Source organism: Musa acuminata, chromosome BXJ2-4, assembly GCF_036884655.1.
Source record: "Musa acuminata AAA Group cultivar baxijiao chromosome BXJ2-4, Cavendish_Baxijiao_AAA, whole genome shotgun sequence".
NCBI classification, from domain to species: domain Eukaryota; kingdom Viridiplantae; phylum Streptophyta; class Magnoliopsida; order Zingiberales; family Musaceae; genus Musa; species Musa acuminata.
The window spans coordinates 17,821,113-17,828,771 of NC_088341.1; positions in this window are offsets into that span (position 1 = coordinate 17,821,113).

Sequence of the window (7,659 nt, forward strand, 5' to 3'; positions counted from 1 at the left end):
AGCATCCATCACGCATTACTATATCTTTTATAGCTTACTCACAAACCCTATTTAAAAAAATATTATTTAAATATTTTAGATTGTAAAGCTTTAGTAAATAGATTAGCAATCATCATGGTGGTTCTTAGGTTCTTAATTGACGCTTGTTATTTCTATACTCTTTTTTTAACCACCAAGTACTTTATCTTGATATACTTGGAACCACTAGAGTACTTGTTATTCTTAGAGAAGAAAAATGCTATGGTGTTATCATAAAATATCTTTAACGGCTTGATAATTCAATCGACTATACTAAATCCTAAGATGAAATTTCACAACCATAAAGCTTGATTTGTGGCCTCAAAGCATGCCACAAATTCAACTTCCATTTATGATGCAATAAATGATTGATTTATACTTTTTCAAGAAATTACTCCTTAAGCCAACATGAATATAAATCCTAAAGTGGACTTCCTACTATCAATGTAATTTACAAAATCAACATCTAAATATCCTATCAGATTTGATCTCCTATATGTGAGCATATAATCTTTCGTCTTCTATATATATCTTATTACTTCTCATTACTTTCTTTGCAGCCTGCCAATGTTCCATTCTTAGGTTACCATGATATCTACCGAGTATTACAATTGTAAAACTATATATATTGTCTTGTATAGGTTTGAGCATATAATAGACTTATCCTTTATTTGATTATTTTTTAAGTCATTTTTCGAATACTGGTTTTGATTGAAATTTTCACTACTAGTAATAGGTGTATCATGGGCTAAACAAAGCTGCATATTAAATCTCTCAAAGACTTGATTAATATTTCATTTCTGAAATAGTCCTAGCAATTCTTGAAATCTATCACTGAATACCTCAATGCCAATAACATAGGCTACCTTATTCATATCAACCATCTTAAAATTCTTGTTGAGAAATATCTTGGTTTCATGCAATAAACCAAGATCACTATTGGTAAACAAAATATCATCTACATATAAGACCAATATATTAAACTTGCTCCCACTAATCTTCAGATATATGCATTGATCAATAGTATTTTTCTTAAATTCGAAGAAAGTAATGATATTATGAAACTTTATATATCATTGTTTGAAAGTTTGTTTAAGGCCATAAATGTAAATTTGTAAACCCAACTTTCCTTTTGCTTTTGTATGAATTCTTTATGTCGGTCTACGTAGATTTTCTCATCTAGATCCTCATTCAGAAATATTATTTTCACATCTATCTGATGTAACTCATGATTATAATGAACTACTAATGTCAAAATGATCCTTAACGAGTCCTTTTTAGAAACCGGAGAAAATGTCTCATTGTAATCGATGCCTTCTTTTTAAGAAAAAATCTTTGGCTACAAGTCTAGATTTATGTCGTTCGATATTGTTTATTGAGTTGCGTTTTATTTTAAAGACTTATTTGCAACCAACTTTTTTTTATAGTTATTGGGCAATTCAATGAGTTACAAACACCATTCTAGTTCATCAATTTTAACTCTTCTTTCATGGCATCATATCATTTTTTTAAATCATTACTTTTCATGGATTATAAAAATGATAATGAATTTCTTTTCATCCCTATATTATAATCTAATTCTTATAGATATACTATATAGTCATCAGAAATGACATATGTCATTTTCTTTTGAGATCTTCATAAAACTATCGATTGTGGTTATTCTATAAAATCATTAGCGATGATATCGATATCATATGAGAGTTTATTAATGTTATTTTGTTATTTACTCTCATCAATTCTTTAGTGATTTGAGGAACAACAATCTCTTGAATATGAGATGATAAAAGAGAATTAACTTATATCTCCTCGATATCAAAATTGATGCTTCAAGATTTTTCACTCCCATTGATTTTGTCATTTTCTATGAATCTTGTATTTTTAGATTCTACTATTCTTATCCTATGATTAGGGTAATAAAATTTGTATTCCTTAGATTTTTTTTGTGTTAGGATCAAGAGTCGATACTAAGAGGGGGGGGGGGGGGGGGTGAATTAGTGCAGCGGTAAAAACTACATTTTAAAAAAACCTTCGTACGATAAAAGCTGATTTCGACGTAGAAAACCGATTTTGAAAACTTAACTTTGAAATACGTTCGTAAATGAATTGAAGGCAGTAAGCAATTGAAGAGGTTTGCAGTTAAAGTAAATTGCTCAAGACATAAACGTAAACCAGATTTTAGAGTGGTTCGGTCAACGTGACCTACATCCACTTTCGGCTTCCTCCTCCAACGATATCACCGGCGTCCACTAGCGACCTTCCTTCAATAGGTGAAGGCCAATAACCTTTTACACCCCTCTTCTCTTTTTACCGGATTTAGGAGATAACCCTTACAAGCACTCACTCTCCTCTCTAAACAGAATTCTAAGTTTAAGGCTAGAGGAGAGATTTCTCAAGTGATTTCTACGGTGTTTCTTTTCTTTTAGACTCTCTGTGCTTGTATGCTTTAACAAGGGATGAGAGGTGTATTTATAGGCTTCAAGTTGATTCAAACTTGGAGCCTAAAACTTTTCCATCCCGGGTTCCCCGGGCACGAGCGGTACCAAAGCCTGCGTTGGGCAGTACCACCGTCCAGTGTCAGTCTGACGTTGACACTACCCTGGGCGATACCACCGCCCAGGTCTAGTGGTACCATCGCCTAGGTCTGGCGGTATCACTGCCTGGGGGGCAGTGCTGGGCGGTACCACCACCTGGTACCCTGCCATGGGTGGTACAACCACCCAGACTAGCGGTACCACCGCCTGACATAGTCTCGAAGACTGTGCCATGACGATGAGACTCCTTGGGACACTATTTGGGCTTCTTATTGGGCCCAACATAGTTCTTACATGGGCCTAGTTGGCCCCTAATTGGGTTGGCCCAAATCCAAGCCCAATTATGTGCTAACTACGAAATCCTAAGACATTTACTAAGCTAAACATTTCTTCTTCAGAGGGGATCGGCCTTTAGGGTCTTATCAATTACGAAAAATGGTGGTGATAAGTGCGCCTAGGAAAAGTGGAGGTGACGCGGCGGGGAACAAGGGCAATCCGTGAGTTGCCTTGTTTCAGTCGCCGCGAGGAGGGCGACAACCGACGGCTGTGGCTGCGACCCAAGGGGAGGCAGGCGGTGGTGGCCTCTTGCCGGGAAGCAGGGCGATGGTGGGCGTTGGCCGGAGAGCAGCAGCGGCGGGTGGGTTGGCCGAAAGTAGGGGAAGCAGGGGTGCATGACTGCGACTTCTTCTTCTTCTCTCTCTTCTTTCTCTTCTTTCTTTCTTTCTTCCCCACCCCCCCTTTTTTTTTTAAATTTTAGATAGCTATGGTAATACTTCAGCAAGAACAGCAAGGATCGTCGCTTTGATACCAAATGATAAGACCCTAAAGTCTTATCGTCGAAGAAATGGGAGAAAAGGGAATGATAATGATCACTTCGAGGGGATCGACCTCCTTGATCACTTCGAGGGGATCGACCCTCCTTGATCACTTCGAGGGGATCGGCCCTCTTTGATCACTTCGAGGGGATCGACCTCCTAGGGTTTGGCCATAGAGTGGAATAACATTTCATTGATTGATTGATTGATTCTCAAAAGAAAGGGTTACATCACTATTTATAGAGTTCCACCTAGAGTCCACCAGGACTTGGACTCTTAATAATAAATAAATATTAAATAAATCTCTACCTAACTTTAATTGAACTAAATAGACTCAATAAATAACTGGACTAAACAGATTCAATAAACATTATTCAAAAGCTCAGAAAAAGGGTCATAACAGTTCTTCCCTCTTCAAATCAGCCTTGTCCTCAAGGCTGAGCAGCATCAATCTCAGAGAGCTTCTCTTTCAGCACTTTAGTCATAGACTATCTGTAACGCATCACAACCTGTTGATCAAGTAAGTACGATCTCCACTTTTTGATAGTTTAAGCAATAGGTTGGCCTTTCAATGTAGTAATCGTTGCAAGAAACTTCTGGCCCTGTATAATCAATTTTATCTTTGAACCTTTGCTATCCTAAGTGAAAATCCATCCATCAACGATCTTTACTTCGAATCTATCATAGTCTTCAATGTGGTGGGCCAATCGGTCAACAATCTCACTGTCCATAAAATTGTTAGTGCTACCAATATCAATCAAAACTATAATAGGCTGATGCTCTAGAGTTCTACCAACTTCCATAGTTTGCGGGTTAGAGTAGTCGACTAATGTATGCATTGTATGTATGGTAGGTTTAACATCTTCATTAGAATTTATACCTTCATGATCAGAGTCCACATTCTTAGCTTTCGGCTCCTCTCCAATTGGTTCAATCATCAGAAGTTGCCCTTGTTTACATCGGTGCTCCATACTCCATTTTTCATCATAGTACAAACCCCTTGCTGGTCTTTCCTTGCTAATTTTTTTCTCATGTAGATGTGCAAATGAGATCGCAGCTATCATAGTGCGGGGTTGACGAGCCTTAACTTCACACAGGATCTCTGGAATAAGCCTTTCAATAAATGTATCCAGAAGTTGTCAGTCTGACCAATCTCTAGCTTGATTTGATAATCTTTCAAACCTACTCTGATATTCTAATACTGTAGAAGTCTGACGAATTTTGACAAGCTGGCAATCAACATTCTCATATTCGGATGGGCCAAAGCGAACAAGAAGCCCTCTTTTGGACTGCTCCCACGAAGGAACTCCGTGGAAAGTTTCATACCAATCGTACCATTAGAGTACATCTCCCTCGAGCTGGATTGAGGCCATTTCTACCTTAGATTCTTCGGGGGTTCTGTGAAAATGGAAAATTTTTTTTGCCTTAGAGATCCAATTGGTTGGATCTCCATCTTTCCATCTCGAAAATTCCACCTTCATGTGTAAGTAATTTGTGTCACAATCTTGGGGCCCTTTTCTTGTATTTTCAGATCTGTGCAATGTAGAACTTGAGCCCCCATTTTGTTGAAATTTGCTGAGGTTCTCTACTAGGCTCTTTTTGAAATCATTAAGTGTTCCTTATAGTCGGTTCTCAATTCTGATTTCCAATGCTTCCATTTGTGCTTTCACCGAGTTATCAGTGGCCATTGCGTATGACTGCAAATCTGTAATCTCAACTCCGATTTTTGGTGTCAGTCAAGGGCATCAACACTGTTGATGTGAAGTTGTTGAGGAGGTGGATGCCGAGGGCAGTGCTGTGGTCGCTGCATTGGAGGAAGAGTAGCTGCCCTATTTATATCGCTGCGTGGGGTGAGCACGCCGGGGTTGGAAGGTGTTAGAACCTTTAAGGATTCTAAACTTGGGGTTGATCTCTTTAGGGGATCGGCCTCCTTGGAACTCTATAGGGGTTCCTCCCTCCAAGTTGCTGCTCAAAGGCTGCAGAAAAGATTCATCTATTGCTTAAGAAAAGAGAAGGAATACATGGCTATTTATAGGGCTTCTAAACCCTAACTCCTAATAGGACTCCTACTTAAGACTCTTACTTCTAACCAACTCCTAATATGACTAATACTCAAGACTCCTATTCCCTTACAACTCCTAATTCTTCTCTAAGAAAAAACCTCCTAATAGAATATCCCTTTCAATTAGGACTCTCCTAGTTAGAGTCCTAATAGAGTGTCCCTCTCAATTAGGACTCTCCTAGCTAGAGTCCTAACAGAATGCCCCTCTCAATTAGGACTCTCCAAGCTAGAGTCCTAACAGACCCGCCCTCTTCAAATCAGCCTTGTCCTCAAGGCTGAGATTCATGAATTCTGGGAATTTGATCTTCAAGTCGTCATAGTTCTCCCAAGTGGCATCTTCTATTGGTAGGTTCGCCCACTGTATTAGCACTTCATTAGTGGGTCGTCGTCGTCGAGTCACGATCCGTCGATCAATAATGGCACTTGGTTGGGTCTGGAGTCCTCTTTGGGTAGTCATATTTGGTGGGTGGCTTTGGGCTGTCTCCAAGCACATATTTAAAACTTTCGTCTTGCTGTTGGTTTGTGGGTGATATGTCGTACTCCTTTTCAATTTAGTACCCTGCATATGGAATAACTTTGTCCAAAACCTGCTCTTGAAGATGCAAGTAGAATTTGTCACAAGCACAATGCGTCCCTTATAGCATAATTCTTTTGAGTCCCGATTGTAATGAGCCATGGGGCTTGGTGCTTTCTCCAATTTTTTTATAATCTTACTAGTATCTGAATCTTCCTGCCATTCCATCTTAATATCCTCAAGGAAGTCACTGGTCGGAAGTGAAACGGCCGAAACTTCAACTTGCTCGGGTAGCTGCGAAAGCGCATCTGCAAGAACATTCTCTTTCCCCTTTTTGTAAGTTATTTCATAATCAAATCCAAGAAGTTTTGTTACCCATTTTTGCTGCCAGGGGATGATATCTTTCGCTCCAAAAAGTACTTGAGGCTTTTATGGTCAGTTTTAATTTGAAATTGTCGGCCAATCAAGTAGGGTCTCCACCTCGTTGCTGCGCGCACAATGGCGAGCATCTCCTTATCATATGTCGACTTATTTTGATGGGAGGGAGATAATGCCTTGCTAGTGTATGTGAGTGGTCGACCATCTTGCAAGAGAATAGCTCCAATTCTGACTCTAGATGCATCAGCCTCAATAATGAAGGGTCGACTGAAATCTGGTAGTACTAGCACTGGCGTCGTCGTCATGGCTGCCTTAAGTTTGTCGAAGGCAGCGGAGGCTCTGTCCGACCATTGGAAGACATCTTTTTTCAGTAAGGAAATAAGTGGTGCACTGATCTCTCCATAGGTTTTCACGAACTTACAGTAGTAGCCTGTTAAACCCAGAAAGCCATGTAGCAATTTTATGTTCCTCGGGGTTAGCCAGTTTTGCATTGCTCCAATTTTGAAGGGGTCTACTGCCACACCTTCCTCTGATATGATATGCCCAAGATATTCCACCTTCTTTTGAAGAAAGCAAAAATTCATAGTAGTTGTTGTGTGTTCAAAAGGTGGTTTTCAGTATGTCTTCTTCGCATACTCGTATTTGATGATACCCGGATCAAAGGTCCAGCTTTGTGAAGATTTGTGCTCCCTTAGCAACTCATCTACTACTGGAATAGGGTATTTATCCTTGATGGTTATGTCATTGAGAGCTCGGTAATCAACACATAATTGCCATATTCCATCCATCTTTCTTATGAGGAGCACCGGTGAAGAGTAGGGGCTACAACGTGGCCGAATAACTCCTGTTTTGAGCATCTCTTTTATAATCATTTCTATTTCATCCTTCTGGAGATGTGGATACTGATATGACTGAGCATTTGCTGGAGATTTGCCTGGAAGAATTGTTATACAATGATCATGCCGACGGGTAAGAGGTAGGTTGCGCGGTTCGTCAAATATATCTGAAAATTCAGCAAGCAAAGGAAGTAGATTTGGATCTTCAAATTTTGTTGGCTCTCCCTTAGTTTGCTGCTCAAGTTGTACCAAAATGCCGCTGCATGCTTTATGCAAAACCTTCTCCATTTGTTGTGTGCAAATCGTCGTTACGTCGCCCTCACGTTTCCCGTGCAGTATCACCTGTTTCTCCTTACTGTAAAATTTTATAATTAGTTGCATAAAATTCCAAAAAGTATCACCTAATGTCATCAACCATTTAATTCTAAGTATGGCCTCATGATCATCAAGAGGGGGAAGGAAGAAATCTGCAATTATCTCTTGGTCCTGCAGCAATAGTTTC